Below are 12,222 nucleotides of genomic sequence, written 5' to 3' on the forward strand. Positions count from 1 at the left end.
AGGCAAGAATACTGGAGTGGGTTGCCAGTTCCTTCTCCGGGGCTTCCCGACCCAGGAATCGAACCCAGGTCTCCTGCATTGCAGGCAGATTCTTTACCAACTGAGCTATGAGGGAAGCTAAGAGTATAGTGGACACTATGGTATGGAATTATTATACCCTGCTGCTACTGCTAAGTCACTTTAGTCGTGTCCGACTCTGTGCAACCCCATAGATGGCAGCCCACCAGGCTCCGCCATCCCTGGGATTCTCCAAGCAAGAACACTGGAGTGGATTGCCATTTCCTTAAGTATATGGAATTATTCTGAAAATGAGAAAGCTGCCACTGATTAAGAGCTGATAACTTAACCATTAGAATATATGAGATCAAGATTTAGAATATATGAGAAACCTTTTGTTACTTAAAAATGGTGTGCTCCTAGCATGATTTAGAGCCAAGATAACATTTCAAGATTGATCTGTGCAAAGACAGCTTCTGTGACCAGAAAGACTTGTGACCTAAAGCATTTATTTCCACCAGATGGTGCTATAGCTTCTGCCAAGCAGAAGATTCAGGTTTCCTTCAGGAACTAGAAATCCTAAGTATGCTAGGACTGGGGACCAAATTGGTTGATGAGTCTTTCAAAGAAATACTTGGTAGAAAGACATTCTGGTGGAGCTTGATGTGTGCTACGAGGGTGAAGGTTGTTTCAGATGATCATGGTTCCACCTCCTCCACACATACCCGGGTCAATGTCTCAGGGCTCATGCTCACCTGCTGCCCACACCCTTCCAAAATGCTGCTGTAACCCCTCTTAGGCCTGTGTCAGGAATGGAATGTGCATATTAAGGAGTGGTGTAGAGTGTCAGCGATTATGGGAATCTATCTCCCACACCCACCCACACTTTCTATCCAGGGGCAGCTCAAGACTCAGCCTTTCCTTACCACTTTACTCATACTTTCCTTTAAGTTTCCCTGGGTTGGTATTTTTAATCTCCCTTTGGGCTTATCAGAGGCTGCTTTAGAATATTATCATTTGCATCTAAATTCGCCAACTTCTTCTGGGACACAGTCCATGTCATAATTGCCCTTTGCCTATCCCACAGTGAGTACCTTACCTTGAATTCATGCACAGTCATGATATCACAAATGCAGACCATCTAAAGAAAGTGCCCCGTTGCCTTGGTAGCCTGAGTAATCAGACAGATGCTAACCACCTGGCCACTACCTAGGTGCTAGGGGTGTGATGTCTTAAGTCACAACCTCTCTGGAACTCTTTGATCATCACCAAAAGGATAGGATTGAACTCTCCACCTAACTCTCAAATGTTTTATTTCTATATTTTTAATGGCTTCAGTATCCCTGTCCTGAGGGAACCATGGAAGCAGAACTATCTGTATCATAAGGGAATTAGGACTTTTCTGCTAAAGTGAATAGCATCTCTCTCTCTCTCCATCTTTATTCTCGTCTCCATTTTTCTGTCTCCCATTCTGTGCCTTGACAACCAAAACTGGAACACAGCAATCCATGGCTGGTCACTCCCTCTCCCTCTTGTTGCCGAAACCTCTCTGCCCCCACAGGGAGTTACAGGCAGATAAGTGGGAACCTAGGGGTGCAATATCAACAGGATGCTCTGGGTCTGTTCTTAGGAGTAAGACGGAAAAACTGCTGTGCAGCTAAGGGAGACTTGGCTGCCTTCTGAAGAAGAATGGAATAATATGAATAAAGGTAGAAGATTGTCCTTACACCTAAGGACAATCCCTGGGGACTTTGAGACCTGGAGCAAGATACTTCGAGAATTAGACATTAAGGACTTGAGATTAAGAATGAGGCCAATAACAAGGTTATCAGTTTTTACCGTCAGGAGAGGTGATACACAAAAACCCAACTCTTTCTTTCAATAATATGATGAGATTTTCATCTAAAAAAGACAAAATATCAAAAAAAGATACAATGCACATTTCCCAGCTTCTCCTAAATAAGAAAAAAAAATCAAATATATATCTACAAAATGATAGAAGAAATATTTGACTTTAAGCCCACATCACAGGAATTCTTGGGACCCTAAGTCCCTCATCCTGCCACTGTTAAGAGCTGTATAAAAATTTATGTATATATGAGCACGTATTTGTGTACGCATGTGCAAAAAGAATATAATATGGCTCATAAACATATATATGCACACACATTCACACATAAGGTAAAATTAAAGGTGGGTGAAAGAAGAAAATAGGGCTAGAGCAAAATAAAAGAAGAAGGGATCAATTCAGTTTAGTCACTCAGTCGTGTCTGACTCTTTGCGACCCCATGAACCGCAGCATGCCAGGCCTCCCTGTCCATCACCAACTCCCAGAGTCCACCCAAACTCATGTCCATTGAGTCAGTGATGCCATCTAATCATCTCATCCTCTGTCGTCCCCTTCTCCGCCTGCCCTCAATCTTTCCCAGCATCCGGGTCTTTTCAAATGAGTCAGCTCTTTGCATCAGATGGCCAAAGTATTGCAGTATCAGCTTCAACATCAGTCCTTCCAATGAACACCCAGGACTGATCTCCTTTAGGATGGACTGGATTGATCTCCTTGCAGCCCAAGGGACTCTCAAGAGTCTTCTCCAACACCACAGTTCAAAAGCATCAATTCTTCGGTGCTCAGCTTTCTTTATAGTCTAACTCTCACATGCATACATGACCAATAGAAAAACCATAGCCTTGACTAGACAGATCTTTGTTGACAAAGTAATGTCTCTGCTTTTTAATATGAGGTCTAGGTTGGTCATAACTTTCCTTCCAAGAAGTAAGCATCTTTTAACTTCGTGGCTGCAATCACCATCTGCAGTGATTTTGGAGCCCCAAAAAATAAAGTCAGCTGCTGTTTCCACTGTTTCCCCATCTATTTGCCATGAAGTAATGGGACTGGCTGCCATGATCTACGTTTTCTGAATGTTGAGCTTTAAGCTAACTTTTCCCCTCTCCTCTTTCGCCTTCATCAAGAGGCTCTTTAGTTCCTCTTCACTTTCTGCCATAAGAGTGGTGTAAGGGTTCACAAGGAAAAATGACTAGACCTTCAAAATTTATTCTGATTGGGAAAAGTGAAAGTCATAAAGAGTTGATAGCACAACAGCATTTATGTAAACTAAAAATACCAACAATACAGAGTTCATTTCTATAATACACAAGGAGTAAAGATTCAAAACAAAGGAGGAAACTCGAAACCAAAGGAACCAGAGGAGACAGTGTGCCTTGAAGAGTGTAATCAATCCACTTTCTGCACCTGCCCACCCCAAATCAAAGTTAAACAGGTAAATTATAGTAAAAAAAAAAAAACTTAGGAAGTGCCATTATGGAGATTAGCTCCAAAGGGTGTGGAAGTTTGGGATAGAGAAGAGGGAAACTTCACCAAATAAAGTGACCTTAATGTTGAATCTTGAAGTGAGTGTAAAAGTTTACAGGAAAGTATAAGCTGAGGGTGATGGAAAAGCAGGTTTCTAAGTACAATTAAAAGATAAGAAAGGAAAGATTAGAGATCATTTGTTATACTCTTTTTTTTTTTAATATTTATTTGCACCAGGGCTTAGTTGTGTCACGTTGGATCTCCGATCTTGTTTGTAGGATGTGGGATCTCTAGTCGGTTGGCTTATGGGATCTAGTTCCCTGACCAGGAATCAAACCTGGGCCCCCTGCACTAGGAGTGCAGAGTCTTAGCCACTGGATCACCAGGGAAGTCTCAGTTTGTTATACTCTTAAGTGACCATGTTGAGATGCAGATCTGGCCCTTAATCCCTGCTTTAGATCCTTCAATGGCTTCCCCTGCCATCAGGATAAAGACTCAGATCCTAACTGTGGTCCAGCCAGGACCCCCAGGATCTCTGGTCTCCACTCACATCACAGTTTCATTTTGTGCCAGTGTCCCTCCCCCATCCTCTAGATCAGAAACACTCTAGCTTTTGTTCAGTTCCTAAAATGAGCCAGTGACCTTCCAGCCTTGGGGTTTTCAATTCCTTCACCACCACCTGAAACCCTCTTCCCCATCTTCTTTGCCTAGTTCCTTTCTATTCATCCTTCAGAGTCAGCTGAAGTATTACTCCCAAACTATTGATTTCTCCAACTCCACAGACTTATTCTCTTAAGTTAAACATATAAACATTCTGCACGAATTAAAATTATAATAGCCATTAAGTAATCACTTGTTTAATGTTTACGTGCTGTCATAATATAAGCTGATCAAATTTGCCTGTTATTCTAGGTATCTCTTGACTTCCTACTTTTGCATTCCAATCCCTGATGATGAAAAGGACATCTTTTTTTTTTTGGTGTTCTAGAACGTGTAGGTCTTCATAGAACCATTCAACTTCAGCTTCTTCAGCATTAGTGGTTGGGGCAGAGACTTGGATCACTGCAATGTTGAATGGTTTGCCTTGTTAGCGAAACGGGATCATTCTGTTGTTTTAGAGATTGCATTCAAGTACTACATTTCAGACTCTTTCATTAACTACGAGAGCTACTCTATTTCTTCTACGGGATTCTTGCGCACAGTAGTAGATGTAATGGTTATCTGAATTAAATTTGCCTGCTCCCGTCCATTTTAGTTCACTGACTCCTAAGATGCTGATGTTCATTCTTGCCATCTCCTGCTTGAACACGTCCAATTTACATTAATTCATGGAGTTTATAGCATTGGACTTTACTTTCACCACCAGACACATCCACAACTGAGCGTTGTTTCCACTGTGGCCCAGCTTCTTCATTCTTTCTGGAGCTATTTCTCCACTCTTCTCCAGTAGCATATTGGACACCTACCAACCTCGGAGACTCATCTTCCAGTGTCGTATCTTTTTGCCTTTTCATACTGTTCAGACACGACTTAGCGACTGAACAAGAACAACAATATAAACTGACATGGTAAGGAGTATGTGGACCATAATATCCTTAGCCTCTTATTCAATGCCTTGCACAAAATGGAAACACAACAAATATTATGTTGAATAATTGAGGAAATTAAATAATTGAATGAGAGTGCCTACTTGGGTTGAAGAGGGTGACTCTGCTTGTAGACTAACTATTGGAGATGGTAAAATTTAAGAGCTGCGGTCCAACCAAGGAAATATTGACCCCATTCTTTCTAAGAGTTGAGGTCCAACCAAGGAATTAAAGGATATCTACAGCAGGATGCTCAGTGGATCTACTGGGAGAATGGGATGAAAATATTAGAACCTTTCATTATATTTATTTTCATCTCATTATTTTAAATATCTGTTTTCTATATTATAAAGTACCTGTATATTATTGGGCTTCCTTGGTGGCTCAGACGGTAAAGAGTCTGCCTACAATGCAGGAGACCCGGGTTCAATCCCTGGGTCGGGAAGATCCCCTGGAGAAGGAAATGGCAACCCACTCCAGTACTCTTGCCTGGAAAATACCATGGACAGAGGAGCCTGGTAGGCTGCAGTCCATGGGGTCTCAAAGAGTCGGACACCACTGAGCGACTTCACTTTCACTTTGTATATTATTTACAACGGAATAAAACACACTGTAACCATTCTAGGAAAAGATGTGGTCATTCTCAGATATTATTTTCCAGGTGTTTTGTCCATGGGATTTCCCAGGCAAGAATACTGGAGTGGGCTGCCATTTCCTCCTCCAGGTGGTGGTGGTTGTTCAGTTGCTCAGTCGTGTGTGACTCTTTGCGACCCCCTGAACTGCAGCACACCAGGCCTCCCTGTCCATCACCAACTCCCAGAGTCCACCCAAACCCATGTCCATTGAGTCGGTGATGCCATCCAGCCATCTCATCTTCTGTCGTTCCCTTCTTCCCCTGCCCTCAATCTTTCCCAGCATTAGAGTCTTTTCAAATGAGTCAGCTCTTTGCATCAGGTAGCCAAAGTACTGTAGTTTCAGCTTCACCATCAGTCTTTCCAATGAAAATTCAGGACTGATTTCCTTTAGGATGGATGGGTTGCATCTCCTTGCAGTCCAGGGGACTCTCAAGAGTCTTCTCCAATACCACCATTCAAAAGCATCAATTCTTTGGTGCTCAGCTTTCTTTATAGTCCAACTCTCACATCCATACATGGCCACTGGAAAAACCATAGCCTTGACTAGACGGACCTTTGTTGACAAAGTAATGTCTCTGCTATCCCCCTCCTCCAGGGGATCTTCCCAACTCAGAGATCAAACCTGTATCTCCTGTGTCTCCTGCATTGCAGGTGGATTTTTTGCCTGCTGAGCCATTGAGGAAACCCAAATAAGACGCAGAGGTCTATATATTAATATTATCCTATGATATATGTGCCCAAGCTAAAAATACCTATAGGTAAAATTTCAAGAACTGTGAACCTCTAGAGACCTAAGGAGAGTGTGAAGTCAAGCCATGAACGATCTTGAAGGTCATACAGGCTACTGAATTTGGACTTTATGCTTCCAGAGATGGGGCTCTTCTAAAGGGTTTTGTTCAGTTTTATTGAGGATAATGGACAAATAAAAATTGTATATGTTTAAGGTACACAACTTGATGTTTCAATATACATACACATTATGAAATGATCACCACAATGCAGCTTATTAACATTCATCACCTTACATAGTTACCACTTCTTTTTTCTTTTTCTTCTCTGCTAATTCTTTACCACACTTCACGGTGAAAGGGGCTTCCCTGGGGCTTATGCTTCTATTTTGGCGTATTCCATTCCTGCTATTGGTATGCCTTTCCTCCTCTCCACCATGAAACAGAATACTTTTTAAAGACAAGTCAACTCAAACATCATCTTATCCATGAAGCCTTTTCCTACTCTCCAAGCAGTACTCTCTCCTTTATGCGTGCATCACACTTTGTGTGGATCCCAACATAATACTCCTCACATTCTGTTATCCTTATTCGCTACTTTTTCTCCTCAATTAGATTGAGAGTTCTTTTGGGGGCAGAGAGTTGGGTTTTGTATATTGAGTTCTAAAAAAAATGTATATTAAGTAAATGAAGGGAAAAAAAGTGTAGGCAATCACTATTTACACCTTGAATAGCATTACATTCAGGGTAGAGCCAATGTGCAAAGTTTGAGAAAAGAAATAAAGGGGAACCAAGGGTGAGAAAGAAAAACACGTTCATCAGAATAGAACAGGATAGTTAAGAACCACACTGGTCAAGTCAGGGTGGATTTAAAGGAGAAAGATGGAGAGACCACAGTTGGTCAAATTAAGAAAAGAACTGAGTTCAAAATCATTCAAAGGTGGGTCGGGGATCAGGTAGAAAGCAGAATCAGAAAGGCCAGAGAAGTATAGAAAGAACTGATCCTGGATGAGCTGAGGGTCATTTAACTAAATGGGAGGCCACAGAGCCAACACTGTGGGATGGTGGGACCGGGAGGACATCTGGTCAGGTCAGCGACAGCCCGGGGGAGAAATCCGATGCTCCAGAAGGTCACTATAATAATCCCTTTGCTCTCAAACCCTAGAACTACACAGGACAGTTCCCTGTCCTTCCCACACTGTGCTGGATTTCAAAGGCACTGACTCCAGTTAAAATGCACCACCTTCCCCAAATCCAGAACCTTTTTTTTCCCCCATTGAATACATCTCTCATTTTAAAATAACTTTACTTTGAATTAGTTTACCTTTCCCAGCTCTTATCGCTTTCTTATTGTAAATGCATTTAACATGCATAACTATCAGGCACTGTTAGGAAAGAAAACTAGCCCATATCAATCACCTTCTACCCTTGTACTAAGGTGATTCTATATATTAGCTTAGTGAATCGCCACAACAACCTAGGGAGGTAGGTATTATTAAATATTACTTTCCCCACAGAAGACAGTAGAAAAACGAAGCATAGAAGGACAAAGAGGAAGCACAGGAAGGTTAATAATCCCAAATTTTTGCATTAAGTAAGTGGTGAGCTGTGCTGCATGTTCTCAGTCATGTCTGAGTCTTTACGACCCACTGGACTGTAGCCCACCAGGTTCTTCTGTCCATGGAATTTTTCAGGCAAGAATATTGGAGTGGGTTGCCATTTCCTTCTCCAGGGGATCTTCCTTGGCCCAGAGACTGAACCAATGTCTCTTGTGTTTCCTGCTTTGCTGGTGGATTCTATACCTGCTGAGCCACTGAAAAGTGGTGAAGGTGGGATTCAAATCCACCCGTATCTGAATCTAAATTCCATCCTCTTTCTACTGTATCATTCTCTCTCGTTTCTGGTCCTTTATAGAGGAAACGGCCCAAGCAAAATATCAAGATCTTGGAATAGGATGACTGGCCTTATTAAGAAGCCCACTCACCAAGAACATGGGAAAGAGAAAAGGAAGAAGAATGCTATGCACAGTGAAGGGAAGAGAAAACTGGAGTGCTGGGTGATTCCCACATTGCAAATACCCTGCAGACAGTGTTGCTCCATGGGGAGAATCAACCCCCTAAGTGGTAATTTTCAGCTTTCCTACATCTTACTACTAGTTGAAAAGTCAGGTCAAGCCTTGTATGCCTAACTCTCAATGACCCCAAGATCACTGACTCAAGGGTAGTGACTTAAGAAAAAAAAACAAACGCTGATAGGTCAAAGCTGGCAGATTAAGAGAAGGTCAAGTCTCTGAGACTTGACACTCAGAGAAGATGAAGGGCTAGAAGGAGAACCAAGGGAAGTCAGAGTGGAGCAGGAAGAATAATCAGGCTGGTTTAGAAGGCAGTGCCAGGAACTTCCATGGTGGGCCAGTGATAAGACTCTGTGCTTCCAATGCAGGGAGCATGAGTTTGATCTCTGGTTGGGGAAATAAGATCCTACATCCCATGTGCTGCATGGCGCAGCCAAAAGATTAAAGAAGAAGGCAGTCCCAGCACCTCTGACCACACTACCCACTCCCAGGAGATAGGACGAAACAGCAGAGATCAGTCACTTCTGCCCAGGATCCAACTGGCTCAGCTCAGCCATTAGAAATCAAGGGCTATCTCACACTCTGGACTGAATTCTCTCTCCCAGTTGAGAAATAGACAGTTCTAGCTTAAACTTTTTGACTAACTGCACTCCCCAATCTTCTCCTCTTGCTGAGCGTATGGCAAGTGAGAGACCTGTGCTTACACACCTTAACTCTGAGTCCTGGTTTTCCCCATGTCCACCCACACCTTACACAGCAGCTCAGAGTAGGTTAAAGGTTTCTGGACTACTCAGGGCTTAACTCCTCAGAGTAATACAGCCAAAGTAGCACATTCTTTAAATATAGACATGTATCAGGACCCTATTGGAGAAGAGACCAAGTGGCATTCTGTCCTAAAGCCTGTTCCAATGCTGGTAGGCCTGGTCAGCTGGGATCAGTGCAGTAGCCAATGGGCACAGTAATCTGGAAATGGTCTAACCAACTAGCTGTTGGGCTTATAGACCATGGCAGTCCTAAGAACAAAACAGTCAGAAAGCCCATTAAGATTCTACTTACCTTCTCAAGTGATGCTAGTGGTAAAGAATCCACCTGCCAATGCAGGAGCCACGGGAGAGGCAGGTTCAGTCCCTGGGTTGGGAAGATTCCCTGGAGGAGGGCATGGCAACCCACTCCAGTATTCTTGCCTGGAGAATTCCATGGACAGAGGGGCCTGGTGGGCTACAGTCCAGGGGTCACTCAGAGTCAGACACGACTGAAGCAACTTAACACGCTTGACTTATTTCATGGAAATTTCATGGACTTATTTCATGGAAACCCCTGGAGTAAGGAGTGAGGTTAGGGGCTGATCTAATTGAAATGAACATACCAAAAATCTCTGTCCCCTACATGAGGGATTCTTACCCTACGTGCATAGGGGACTATACCATAGAATGTTATGGGTTCCCTGAAGTCTATGAAAGTGAAAGTCACTCAGTTGAGTCTGATTCTTTGTGACCCCATGAACTATAGAGTCCATGGAATTCTCCAGGCCAGAATACTGGAGTGGGTAGTAGTTCCCTTCTCCAGGGGATCTTCCCAACCCAGGGATTGAACCCAGGTCTCCCGCATTTTAGACATACCAGCTGAGCTAGCTACCAAGGAAGTCCTCCCTGAAGTCTGTGAAGAGGCATAAAGACAGACCCACTCAACCTTGGTCTCAGAGACCCAGAAAACACAAAGTTTCCCTGAAAACATCAGAGGAAAAAAATATAGGCAGGAGAAAATGCACACGCCTGAGATGTAGGCTTAGATACTTACATACCAACACACATACTTGTCCTGGGAAGAAGCCAGAAGGAACCCATATCCTGAGAGATGTGAACTCAGATCATACAAAGAGAAAAGACATGGACAAACTCTTTTGGAGAGGCCTGGCACTGGGAGAGATGGTCTCCTAGGGAGTCAAAAGCCAGGAGGAAAGGGAAAGATGGGGAACTGGGGGATTGAGGAGTAGGGGGCAGGAGTGCAGGCAGAAAAGTGAAAAAGGAGCCGGATACACCCTTCCTCATGTAGGAAGAGACTGGTAGCCATCAAGGAAGAGAAATTAACATTGAGGCTTCATGATAAAGACTCAAATACAGAAGAACACAGAAAAACTCAAGAGACACAGACTGGCCAAGAGGTGAGCATCAGAAGAACACCGAAGCGGGGGCCGGTCAGGGGCCAGCTCAGGTAAAGACCTGGAGAAACACCCGGGAGAAGAAACCAGGCAGATCTGAGAGACCTAGCCGGCCCAGGGGAGGCCCCGCGGTCCGCTCTCCGCTCCCACGCCCTCGGGCCCGCCCGCGGGCCCAGGGCTCCCCGCCCGGCCCCGGGCTCCCGGCCCGGCCCGGCCGGCACTTCCCAGCTCTGACGCGGGCGCTGCCTTCACACCAATGAGGCCGCGGCGCGGACCGGCCCCGGCCCTCCCCCAGGAAGGTGTGTCCCTGGTTTCCTCACCTGAAACTTCCGAGGAGAACTAGATCCCTCCCTCCCGGCCGGGCGGGGCGGCCGGGGCCTGCGCTGGGGACGGCCGGCCGGCGGGGGACCCGAGGGCACGCGGGGGGGCGCCCGGACAGCATGTGACACTGACCCAGGTGGGTGCCCGGTGCCCGGCTCCGGGCGGGCGTCTGTGGCGCGCCGGCGGAGGGGAAGGGAGGGAGCGGGAAGCCCGGGAATCGAGGCCTTCACCTTGGGAGCAGCCCCCGCGGGCTCCCGGGGCGCGGGCTCCACAAAGTGGCGGGGAGCGCGCCGGGCAGGTGGGCGGAGGTGGGGTGCGGGGCCCGAGCACCTGGTCTGGGAGAGGGGAGAGAAGCGGGAGGAAGGGCTCCTGCCTGGAAAACTTTGCTTCCGGCCTGCTCCCCGCCTCGGAAATGGGCACCCTGCCCCTAAGATGTTCCGCGGGCCGGTAATCAGGGCTCTTTTTTCCAAGTCCAGGCCCTGGGGAAAGCCCGCTCCTGTAATAAGATGTAGCCGAGATTCCCTTTGTGGACGGACGCCGTCCCTGGAGGTCTTTTGCCGTCTCCTTTTTCCTACTCGGGCCGGGCCTTCCTTCGCTTATCTGCCTGTGGACTCGCCTACTGTGTGTGTGTCTAAGCTATTCGCTGGGAGCCGAGGAGGTGCCTCAACCTGTAAACAAGGGCTCGCGCCCTGCCCCCCTCCCCTGTTTCCCCACACCCGGGGAGGGCTCCCAAAGCTTCTTGCGGATCCTAGCTTTGCCTTCAGAACCCGGCGAGGTAGGAAGGGAGCTGTTCAGAGCTGGGGTGGGGGCGGGGGTGCTAGAACACCCTTCTGAGCCCCGATTCGGAGCATCCCTCCCAACTCCGTTCCGCAATTCTCAGATCTAAGCCCCTGCTCGCCTTCCTGAATCTGGGATTCCCAAGGCAGATTTGCCCTCCTGTCTGCCTAGACGTGAACTCTGGCCAAGCCTCTTGTCAGATTGAGGGGAAGGGTGTGTCTGACAGACAAGGGAGATAGGGTGAGTTTTCTGTCTTTTGTCCCCTTCTGTTCCCCTACTGCTGTCCAGGATCTTGCATCCTGTGTCGACTCCAGAATTCCCAGCCCCTGACTAAAGAGCTCCTGATGTGGCCTCTTGTTCAGACTTCCTGGTTTAGCTCCCTACCCGCCCCCCCACCCCCCACCCCCAGGCCCTGGCAAAATGGGGATCATCTGTTCGCCAGTCTGTGGGCCTGAAATTGGAACCATGTCCTTGGAGGGGGTTCTTGGGGGGCTGGGGAGGGGAAGGGATGTGGGGCGTCAATCAAATGAGACTGTCCCACAGGAGGAATGTAGGTCATTGTCCTGGTGGGGCAGAAAGAGCAGGCAGGAGATGAGAGGAGGAATCTCTTATCAGAAGGATACGGTGGTTCTTAGTCAA

At 46.1% G+C, this 12,222-nt stretch overlaps 1 protein-coding gene across 1 annotated transcript in view; it reads left to right on the plus strand.

The window, feature by feature from the left end:
* Nucleotides 1-10,684: 10,684 nt before the first annotated feature.
* Nucleotides 10,685-12,222, plus strand: part of ARHGEF5 (Rho guanine nucleotide exchange factor 5) — a 32,580-nt gene continuing 31,042 nt past the window's right edge. The window contains 1 exon segment of the mRNA XM_070369068.1: nt 10,685-10,942. The gene's annotated coding sequence lies outside the window, so the exon portion shown is untranslated.

This window comes from Bos mutus, chromosome 4, assembly GCF_027580195.1.
Source record: "Bos mutus isolate GX-2022 chromosome 4, NWIPB_WYAK_1.1, whole genome shotgun sequence".
NCBI lineage: Eukaryota > Metazoa > Chordata > Mammalia > Artiodactyla > Bovidae > Bos > Bos mutus.